The 11831-nt window shown below is 40.9% G+C and overlaps 1 pseudogene; it reads right to left on the bottom strand.

The window, feature by feature from the left end:
• Positions 1-463: 463 nt before the first annotated feature.
• On the bottom strand, positions 464-9264 carry LOC148862221 (uncharacterized; annotated as a pseudogene).
• Positions 9265-11831: the final 2567 nt, after the last annotated feature.

Raw genomic sequence — 11831 nt, 5'->3', positions numbered from 1 at the left:
AAGAATCAACTTTTGGTTAAGTATCGATTTGGCTAAGTACCTCATCATTTGGTTTGCTTCCAAGTGGCCGATGACTCAGGCCAAAGTGGAGAGCTTTGGCTGTCGAGCTGAGTCAAGCTAGGCAGGCTAGATGGCGAGCTGACTATAGTGCTACGCTGCCTATGAGGTGTCGAGCTGCCTGTGAGGTGCTGGGATGACTAGGTGCCGAGCTGCCTGTGAGGTGCTGGCCTGACCAGGTGCCGAGCTGCCTATGAGGTGCTGGCCTGACCAGGTGCCGAGCTGAATTGATGAGCTTCGTTGCACTTTAGAGACCTGCAAGGAACCAAATGTCAGAGGACCCAGGGTGGCAAACCCGGCGAGGTCGCTTCGATGCTTAAGTCAGTACTCTCATAATAGTTTGCAAACTAAAATCCGCCCTCATCATATGGTAATATTCTTGTTTCTCTAATTTCCAAATAATGATTCAGAGGGCACGATTCAATAAGCTTTCACTTAGCATGTTAGGCAATGAGAAACTTCCCAATTGCCCATGCAAGAACATCTGCAATGACACCTCTGATGACTAATCTAGCCTGATCAATCTGACCTAGTTGCAACCTCTTCCGCATCCAATCTGTTGTAAGTGCAACAACCATAGTTGCGGGCACCACCTCTATACTCATTCCTAGTTCCCATTCCGTTTATGGTGATGCCTATGACAAGGGGCTTTGGCATGCCAATGGTTATGGTTTGCTTACCCTCCAAAACGATTCCCCAATTTTTCAAAATTCCAAATGCGAAGAAAGTAATTACAATCAGGATTCTAATAAGATGATGAAAGGTTTGAGAGTAACGATTCCCTTGACAATTAAGCCTCCACTTCAATCCTAGTGCTTTTTCATTGTGCCATATAGTGCGTTGAAGGAGATGTCAGTGGAGTGACTATAAGTCTAAAGGAAAGGGTGAGAAGAGCGTGCATTCGAGACCCATGGAAAGAGGGTGCTTCTTCAAGTGGGTGTTCTAGAAATTATTGATCTCGTTACTCATTATTCCTGGAAACCAGGTTGCTATGGCAGCCCACTTGTTTCCAGGAAGGCCATGCAACTTGACCTTGCTAGGATTTGCAACGATTCCCTTTCACTTGTGTCCTTTACTTTTCAACGGTGAAAAGTAATAACAACCAGGGTGAAATGTACTTGCATCTTTTAAGAGGAGTAAAAGACAGAACTTCCTCGATCGCATGTAACTCCACCTCTTGGACCGTTCAATCCACGCTTATTTTTCCCTACTATTGCCACAAAAGAGCTAGAGTAAGACATGCACACAAAAGCATAAGCCCCCTGACCATTTCATTTAAGGCTAACATCACATAAAAAAGAGAAAATTTGTTATTTAGGAAAGCAATCTCCAAGAGGCTTGCTGAGGAATTTGGTCAAAAACCCCTCCCAGGTCTTTATCCTAGTGTAGGGAGAATTTAAAAACTTCCCTCACTACTTTTTGAATTTGGAATAGAGCTTTCTCACAATTCAAGGATTTGCTCTTAAAAGTTTGCAGAGTTCTAAACCACCATATATAATAAGCAATTATAGAGAGCCAAATTAAGAAATCTAGTTTGTTTTTCTTATTTTCAAGGGAGTTTAGGGCATAGAGAATAGTATATGAGATATAATTTGCTACCATGTTAATCACAAAACCCATAGGATAGACAAACCAAATTGCTTTTACAAAAAGGATAAAGGAAGAAAAGATGGAATGCAACTCAATTTTCAGATTTGCAAAAGCAACAAAGAGAATAACAGGCAACCCCTTTTAGTTTTAGTATCTCAATAGTGACCACAAAACCTTGAATGAGCCTCCAAAGGAACGTTCTATACCTGGGGAGAACAGGGAGGGCCTATACTTTCATAATTAGGTAGAGAATATCAGGGTTCCTTTTAAGGATACGTCCCTTCACCAAATAATGGATAACAAACCCTAAAGAGAATGTTCATTTCTTTCATAAAGTCCAAGTTCTTAATAGGATTCCTAAAGATATGGGTCATGAGTGATCCAGTGCGTCTTGTCCTAATTAAAATGTTGGGTTGATACTGTTAAATCCCAAGATCGTTCATATATAACACCTTTGCAAGAGTGAGGCGGGATTATTCCCTCATAGGGGGTCCCATAGGATTTGTAAAGCCAATAGAGTTGTTTATCCAGGGGTTACCACACAATCAAACTTCCCCATTGGGGTTCACCTTATACTCCAAGAGAGGAAAGATTTCCATTAAGGCTTTTACTAAGCTTTTGCAGAAGAAAGAGAAAATATTTTTTAATTATGTAGGGGAAGAGCTTCTTATTCTTTAAGTACAGGTCTTTGAGGAGTTCGACCCACAAAGACTCCTTTATGTTCAAAAAGTAGAAACCACCTTCCACTGGAAAACTTTATTACCATCTTTAACTTTCTTTAAGCCCAAGCCACCCAAAGCTTTCGAGGAACAGATAACCTCCCAATTTAGTATTGTGACGAGGTTTAGAATCCTTCTTATGGTTCCACTAGAAATCCCATTGGATTCTATCAATTTTGCCATTCATAGAATCAGGGAGTAAAATTTGACATTGTATGATTTGGGACAACTTGCAAATTTGATTTAACCTAAACCGATTTTTCAGCCTGGAATAGGGCAGCCGCTTCCCAATTATTTAGCTTAGAGGCAAGTTGGTTCAGGGTGAAGTCTATTGAGTTTGCTTTGTTCCTTTTCAGATTAAGGGGATTCTTAAGTATCTAGAGTGACACTCTAGGCCCCCCATTTTTTAACTTTTTTTAAGCAATTCTGCACCTTTATGCCTCACGCTTTTACTAACAACAGTTCCTTACTTGGCCAGACATTCTCTGAAATTTATTTAGGATATCCAAAAGATTAACAGCTATGTCCCTTTGAATTCTAACAAACAAGAACACATCATATGCAAAGAATAAAATGAGATATAAAAGGAGCTCCTCTATGGATTTTTATGCCCTTTATTGCACTATGACCCATTTTATTTAGTTAGGATCCTAGAGTAGCCTTTCATATTGAGGATAAATAGGTAGAGTGAGAAAAGGTCCTCTTGCCTAAGGCCTCTAAAATGAGTAATTCACCCATCTACCACCCCATTGACTAAAACAAAAAAAGATACCAAGGACATACAGTAGTAAACGGTTTTGCACTAGGCCCCATAAAAATGTAGAACCCTTACGACCTCTATGATGTTGTCCCATTTGGTCCTATCATAAGTTTTTAGCATATCAACCTTAATGGCCATAGTCACCAACCCTTTCCTATTATGCTTCATGTAATGGAAATTTTCATGAGTGATAACCACATTATTTAGGATTTGCCTACCTTGGACAAAAGCATTTTGAAGGGGGAAACACATTTATCAAGCAGGGATGGAAGCCTATTGGGCAAAAGTTTTGAAATTATTTTATATGCCACATTATAAAGTCTAATGGGTCAATAATCTTTGACCTGGTTGCATCTGGGTCATTTAGGAATCAGGGTGATAAAGGTATTGTTTAAAGATTTAGAAAAGCACCCAATCTTAAAGAATTCATGAAGCAATAGGACAATGTCTTCTTTGAAGAGATCCGAAAAAGTTTTAAAGAAGCCCATTAGGTACACATTGGGGTCGGGGGCCTTAAGACTTCCTATGCTAAACATGGCCTTCTCTATATCCTCCTTTAGCCAGATAATCAACAGGTCTCCATTCTCCTGGTCTATTATAACAAGGGTGAATAGATCTTGAAAGGTCTTCTAGATCTTGATAGCCTTAAGAGGCATACAAGTCTTCAAAGTAATCCGCATTTGTTCTATAGATCTTCTAATGACTAGCCACTGTCCCTTGCTGTCTTTAATCTAAGAGATTTTATTCCTCCTTTGATGCATGGTAGCCATTCTAAGAAAATAAGTTGTGCTTTCCTATTGCCCTGTTGTAACAAAAGTTGGAAATTTGTTTCCAATACAACTCTTAGCACCGAAGAAAGACATCCCTCTCTATTTCTAACTGTTTCATATCATCATCGGTTTTCATTTTTACTTCTTCTAATTGAGTGGCTTCTAAAAGGTTGTCAATATATTGAAGTTTTTTCATTAATATTTCCGTAAACATTTTTATTCTGTACTCTTAACTTATTAGTGAGCCTCATCGGGTTCTTCTGAATTCCTGTTGTAGCATAGCCCTCCTGATTAGGATTCGAATTTTGTTTGATTAAATTATGGTAGTCCTCCCTAAGAAGCCACATTTGGTAGAACTATATGGGTTTTCGTTATCTAACTTCTTGAATGATTAGGTCAAGAAAGAGAGCATGGTGATGGGTCATAGGGTTAATGAAGCAAAACGAAAAAGAAGTTGCCAATCCATAGAAACCATAACTTTATCTAGAGTCTTATGTTAAGTAGCCTTACCCTTGATAAACCGCGGTTAGGTAATTCCTCTTCTGGCAGCTTGGATTTGCTAAAGGTCCAAGTAGGGCTGTTTATATAATTTTACGAACCGATCAAACCGAACCAACTTGACCTGAAAATAGTTGGTTTTTGAAAAAGAGTAAACAAGTTTTAGTTTGATAAATACTAAAAACTAATGAACTGGGTCAGTTGTGTATATATATCTATGTAAACCGAGAACCAGTCGATATATTTCATAAGTGGAACATGGGATGCCGAATATGGGATTTGTGGTTTATATCCCAAAAAAAAAATTCCCATGATTAGTATTATCTTATTTATTTCTCACACCTGATACCTCTTCCCATTCCCACTTTTTGACACCTCAATTGCCACATCTTACATCTCCCATCAGGTAAAAAGTAAAAACCAAAATCACAATTAAAAAGTGGTCAATTGATGCTATTTAACTCTCAAGTCTTAAAAAAATAAATTACTTATTTTAAAAATTGAAAAATGATTACAAACTTTTGGTAAATAGCTTTTTAATTTAAAATAAGACCCATAGTAATGTACCATCATCATTACAAATAGTCTAAACAATTTCTTGAAGAAACTGTTAGACAGTTTTGTATGCCCTTAGTTTCATTCCAATTTGATGTACTTTTGACATTTAGTGTAAATAAATAAAGTACATGTTTGATTCATGTTGTTTAGTATATTTCTGTGTAAGACCCTAAAACTGGACATTTGTCGGGCAGTGCTTGATCATTATGGGCTGAGAGGTTAAATGTAAGACTATTTAGGATAATACCTGATGGGCTAATCTTGCAAGTGTTGGGTTTTTATAAGATGGCTTGGCCGAGGGACCACTTAATGCAAGTGTTGGGCCCATAGGGTCCATGTGATGGGCTCAAGGGGTCACTGAGTTTTTCAGTAAATTCGGTTGGGCCGAACCCATGTGGCTAGAGTGAAGATCAATGCTTGGGTCCCACGCCATACAAAGAAGCCCAACTGGGCAGCAGATAGGAAACTAGTTAAGCACTGAACACTTAATGGGCCAAAAACCCATTTCGAGCTGGGCTGATATGATCACCCATCTATGGGGCGGATCTGAGATTAATGTTAGCAAAAGGATTGGGACTTTTAACCTTATCCACTATGGGAGACAAAATTCAAATCAGATTTGAATCAGGTAACCTCCTGATAAGTTCATGAGTAAACTAACTTAATTTGCAGATAAGATTAAGATAATCCCCTATCCAAATACTGATTTGGATTGGGATACTCCTAATTTAGGAGGGTTCTTAATCAAGAAGAAAGGAGGAGAAAACCAATTCAAAAATACCTGATTTCGAACAGAGTTTTTTCCAATGGAGAAAAAAATATTCTTTATACAGAGATTAGATCTCAGAACTCCAGAGTGAAGAAAAGTTATTGAGCCATCTTCGTGCCAGGAGTTCTCCTCCAGTTGCCACCAACCCCTCTTGCAAGATTCGATATTTGCAGAAGAAAGAAGTCAATAAATCAGTTTTTGACATCAGTCTTATAAAAAAGACTGAAAAGAATTCGGTGTTCAGAGTTTCCAGTGGGTTCTTGCGAAGGATCCAATGTGTAGGATGCACCCTGCTGGTTCCGTTCGATCCACAACGGATCTTGGTGTCTTCTTTGGGCGTGAACACCAACTTTGGGAGATACTATTTCTCCGGATCAGGTATAATACTCCCTTTTACTTTTGGTTAAGTTCTGGTTCGATTATGGTTCAATTATAATCTTTGAATATTGCATTCTAAATTTAGGGAATATGATTCCCAGTTGAGAGAATGTAAGAAAATTTTCAAAATTTGCCTACCCATTCCGTACCCTTAATTGCGTCCATTAGATGGATCCTACCAATCTTTCAGTGGTATCAGAACCACATGTTCGAATCTTGAACCAAAAGAAAATTAGATCTGAACCTGCGCCGATGGAGAGAAGATGTTCTGTCAAGATTTGCGCAGATTGTTTTTTCTTTATTTCAAGAAATTGTTTCTTGTTAAGGGCGATTGATCTGAAATTAATTTCTGTTAAATCGAAAATTTATTTAGAACTGTTCTTTATTTATTTTGATTTAATAGACTGTTCGAACCTGGTGATCATAGTGCAGATTTAGCGTAGATGGTCTGCGCACCCTTTTTCCTTTTCTATTCAATTCGGTCTGTAAATATATTGTTTTTATTTTTCTAGACTGAATGTATAGGATATGATAAAAAATGTAATTAATTAATAAAAATAGGATTTCTGTTTTTATTTTATTCTCTTGATTAAAGAAAAAGGCGGCGCTGGAGATTTGCAGATGGGGAAATCGTTCTTTGCGATTTGCAGTTTTTGAAACTGCATCCCTAGTGATTAACCTCTGTTTTGCAGGTGGTACGAACAGTCCATAATTGATTTGTGTTTGCCTAAAATCAAAATTATTAATTTCAGATCCTTCATTAATTAATTTTTGAATTGAAAACTGCAAGTGAAGGTGAAGGGACACTATTTTTGGGAACAACTGCAAGTGTTGCAGCTGCGGCAATAGAAACCGTAGAATTAGTTTTTAGAGAATGAGTGCTTGTACTTAAAGATTGTCTTTATGTACAGTGTTTGAGAAGAAATTTGATTTATGTTTCTAAACTGTGTGTTGATGGATATACTGTTTATTTTAATAATATGATTACTATTAAATGGAATAACAAATTAATCGCATGCGGAGAACTGAAGAACAGTATCTATGTTCTACATCCTTCTCTGGAGACTAACTTAACCGAAACTACGTCAGTCAAAAATCCCAAGAAAAGAAATCGTGATACATTAAACCCCACGTGCCTCTGGCATTACCGACTTGGCAACATCGGTGTTGACCAAATCATAAGGCTGGTGAAGGATGGTCCTTTGGATTTTCTAACTATAGAAGATCTTCCCACTTGTGAGCCTTGCTTTCAAGGTAAGATGACTAAACGGCCATTTGACGGTAAGCCTGAAAGATCTGCGGGCACACTTGACCTAATATATACTGATGTATGTGGTCCCCTGAATGTTAGGACACGAAATCAACACGTGTATTTCATCACATTTACAGATGATTTTTCATGATATGGTTGCGTGTACCTAATGAGACACAAGTATGAGTCATTTGAAAAGTTCAAAGAGTTCGGACAGGAAGTCAAGAAACAGTTAGGGAGAGAAATCAAGGCCCTTCAATTATATCGAGGTGGCGAGTATCTCTCTGACGAATTCAGGGACTACTTTAAGGTCAATGGGATAGTGTCACAATTAGGTCCTCCTGCCACACCTCAACTCAACGGTGTTTCAGAGAGGAGGAATAGGACCTTATTGGACATGGTCTGGTCACTTATCGTCCACTCAGAATTACCCACATCCTTTTGGGGATATGCATTAAAGACTGCTATCTACGTACTGAATCGGGTTCCAACCAAATCGGTTCCAAAGACTCCATATGAACTATGGACCAGAAGGAAGCCAAGTGTAAAACATTTAAAGGTTTGGGGTTGTCCTGCACACGTTAAAAGAACAAGTGCGGACCAATTCTTAGAAACCGATTACATCCTGGACACCCATCGTCAAGAAATAGTTATTGATGAGGAGAACTTGGGTGCAGTGGGAGATGTCCCACAGGCTCCAGGTAGTGACCAACCTAAAAGATCCATTCGGGTATCCAGGCCACTAGTCTGATATGGTTATGACCAGGATAGTTACCTAGTGGAAGCCTTGACCAGTGAAGAGGATCCCGTAATTTACGCGGAAGCTATGTTAGACATAGATTCCTAATAGTGGGTGGAGGCCATGAGAGCTGAGATGGACTCGATGGAGACCAATGGAGTCTGGACTCTAGTAGATTCGCCCTCCAGGGTAAAAGCAATTGGTTGCAAATGGATCTACAAGAGAAAGAAGGGCATCGATGGTAGGATTGAGACTTACAAAGCTCATTTGGTGGTGAAAGGGTACACTCAGAAAGAAGGTATCGATTATGAGGAAACCTTTAGTCGGAGAGCACATAAGCTAAATCCAAGTATAATGTGAAAAATCACCAATAAACAGTATAAATATTTATACCCACCCATACATGGTAAATGATAAGGCCCCCACACATTAAAAGGAATAGTTGATATTTTATTATTTTAAGGATAAGTGCTCTTACAATGCTTTGAGAACTCACAAGACTCATAATAAAGACTCAATATAGTAATTCCCTTAAATAACTTTGGAGACTCAATATCCCATTCGCCTCATGGCCACTCCCAAAATCCCAATCACCTTCTGAGATTTTATGTCATGAAAAACACAATATGAAGGAAAAAAGGTCACACTACAATTCAAAGATTTAGTCAAAATACTAACTAAAAGAAAATTAGTATTAAATTTAGATACATGAAGAACATATGATAAGGTCAAGACATTAGAGATCTTAATGTCTCACTTCTCTCCACCCGACCTTTGTCCGCCTTGTGGAGAGGTGGCTACATTTTCATTTCCACTTTTTCTAGTTTCAACCCCTTTCCCACCAATTCGTTCTTAAATCTGGTAGTAACAAGCTCTACATGTAGCTTCCAACACGTGTCTTTAACGTGTTTAGGTTTATTGCAATATTCACCCCCGCATTAGCATAATGATTAACTTGCGACTCAATAGATTGTACATGCCTTTTTCTCTCCTCACTGCTCACCATGGCATATGTCTGAGACAAAATCACCTCATCCTTTGCTAAAATATTATGCTTCACAATATGATACTCCGAGTTGAGTCCGACAAGGAACTCAAAGACCTGATTTCTCTCCACCAACCTCCTATATATTTCTGCATCCTTTATGCAACCCAAAACAACAGTCTCTATCATATAAATCTCTTGCCAAAGAGATTTCAGCATAGAAAAGTAGATTGCTTAGGGCTACTCTCCCTGTCTAAGATTATTCATATTGATGGGAGGTGATTTGACTCGACCTCTTCATAAGAGGACACATGGACGTGACTCAGCATAAGCAACAACTCAGCACGACCAGTCTGCCAAGATCCATCGTGGCAGCACGCTACGAGATGACACTTCGATTACTCCGAGCTAAGGTTCTTCCAAGTTGGGAATATCCCGAGCTGAAGGCACTTCGGGTTGAGCTCAGGAGCCTCCTAAGTTAGAATAAATTTACTCCTTCCCAAACCTAAGTAGTCCACCTCGGGTAGAAGCACCTCGATACGATGCCTGCAGCTCAAAACAAGGTAGCTCGGTACAAGGCAGCTCGCGAAAGTGCAGCTCAGCGTATTACAGAAAGATCTCCTGTCTGACAACCGTACCGGCCAAACCTGAAGACCTACACTCACGTCTCTCGCCAGGCGGCGTCCTGCCAGCCCTGAGAGGTGTCCCTTCTCTGGCAGGGCCGTACTCTGCAATGGTTACCTATGCCCACCTGCTCAGCCCTGGCAAGTAACGGCTGCAGCAAAGAACCAGAGGCGGTTATGCCTGATTTGACAGGACACCACTATATAAGAGCTCTAACTCCCAAAGAGAAGGGGTATTGCAACTTGCGTGATCTGCACCCAAGCCCTTTTTTATTTTCTTTGCAATTCTCTCTTTTAGCTTTCAGGTTTTTCTCCCACTTACTAACTTAAGCATCGGAGTGTTCCCAATGGGTGAGCTCCTCGGGATCCCTTCATCTTCTTCTTCATAGGTGCTTCTTCTGCCGCCAGCTAGGAGCGCAGCCACTTGCAGCTAGGAGTGACCGGGTGGCACTTCATCAATTGGAGCAATCTATGGGAAATGCTTCGAAAAGCCTTCTTCCATTGAACATAAAGACTTCAGTTTCCATGGCTTCCTCTAGAAACTTCAAACGCAGCGCAGAAATGAACACCGCCAGAGAGAAACTCTAGGTCCCAGCGGTGTGCATTGGACAGTTCACCATCCCCCTCTTTGTAGAAGGAGTTACTACTATGAATGTGCCTCAGATAATGGCACCTGTGAGTGCTCCACTCCCTTCCACGGTAGGAGCAACTTTCGTCGAACCCTCCATTGTTCCTTCAGTGACCGGCCAAAACAAGCTTAAAGACCTGGTGCACTACATGCGAGCTATGCAGGTTCAAATGCAACAGTTTCAACATTTCCAGCTATACCAGTAGCAAGTGTTGCACCAAGTCTATCAGTACCAGTATCAACAGTAGTTTCCACCACTGCCCCAGAGCCAGCAACAAGTTCCTCCTCGACACCCCACTGCGCAGCAGGCCAAGCCCCACCGTCGCAGCAAGCAACCCCCCCACCGGAGAGACCCCCCAAACTCAGAACCCTCTTAGGAGTCAGGTCTTATCCCGTGGGAGGGAAAAAAAAGTCACTCCCCCACCTCCCAACATGTGAATAGGTCGAGAGACCTCCAGCTGGCCAGACCCGCTTCACCTCGGCTCTCGGAGTTCAAAATCCCGCTTGTGGAAAATCGATTCGAGGTCCTGGCCACAGACTCCAGGCAAGGTGCCTCCGTCCATAGCCATCACCAGCAGTTCGAGCCACTCTCTATGAGAACGATGCCTAACAATAAAGAAACCAGCAACACCAATGCAGAGCCGGCAAAGAAACAACAGAGACATCATAGAGCTCGCTGAGCTACAGCCCAGATCCTACCCGAATTGATGGAAGAAGCGAGCTCGGGATCAGCAAAAGCCACTCCACTCATCTCTATGTCATCTCCTCTAGCTCCCGAACTCCTCGCCGCCCCAATGCCGAAAGATTTCAAGGTACCTCCCCTAGACAAATATGATGGATAATTCGACCCGAATGATCATGTAGATGCTTTTCAATCACATATGCACTTAGCTGGGGCAAGTGAGCCCTGCATGTGTGTAGCCATATCCACCACTTTTAAGGGAGTAGTTTACACGTGGTACAGGAACCTCGCGCCAAGGTCAATCAAAGAAAACCTCCTCGGCATAGTCCAGAGGGAAGGAGAGCCCATCTACAGCTACATCAAAAGATTCAACGATGCATGTCTGCAGATACCTAACTTGGATCTTGCGGTGAGGCTCACAGTAGCCAAGAGAGGCATAATGCACAAGGAGTTCAAGTGGCACATGGTTGTCAACAGACCTAGGGATGTGACTGAATTCCTCAAGCTCGTGGACCAGTTCATCGGAACGGAGGAGGAGATGAAATAGAAGGGCGAGAGTCCTCCTAAGAAAAGGAAAAAAGAAGGTGAGTCCTCGACCCACGGGGACAACAAAAAGAAGAAAGAGCTAGCTCAGGGAGGAAGGTCAGACCAGTATTTTTGAGCTCCTCTAGCCAACAGGCCAAACTACACGCCATTGAATGTGAAGCGAGTTGAGATCCTCATGGCGATCAAGGACGCGCCATACGATCATAGTACCAAAAGTTGTAAAAACCTCCATGATGAGTTAGAAGAACTCATCCGTCGCGAATATTTTAAGAAATTT

The sequence above is a fragment of the Nelumbo lutea genome, chromosome 4 (genome assembly GCF_056320005.1).
Source record: "Nelumbo lutea isolate HS-2025 chromosome 4, American lotus-T2T, whole genome shotgun sequence".
In the NCBI taxonomy this organism is placed as follows: domain Eukaryota; kingdom Viridiplantae; phylum Streptophyta; class Magnoliopsida; order Proteales; family Nelumbonaceae; genus Nelumbo; species Nelumbo lutea.
Note: the sequence above shows the minus strand (reverse complement) of the source record. Positions and strands in the feature narration are given on the sequence as shown.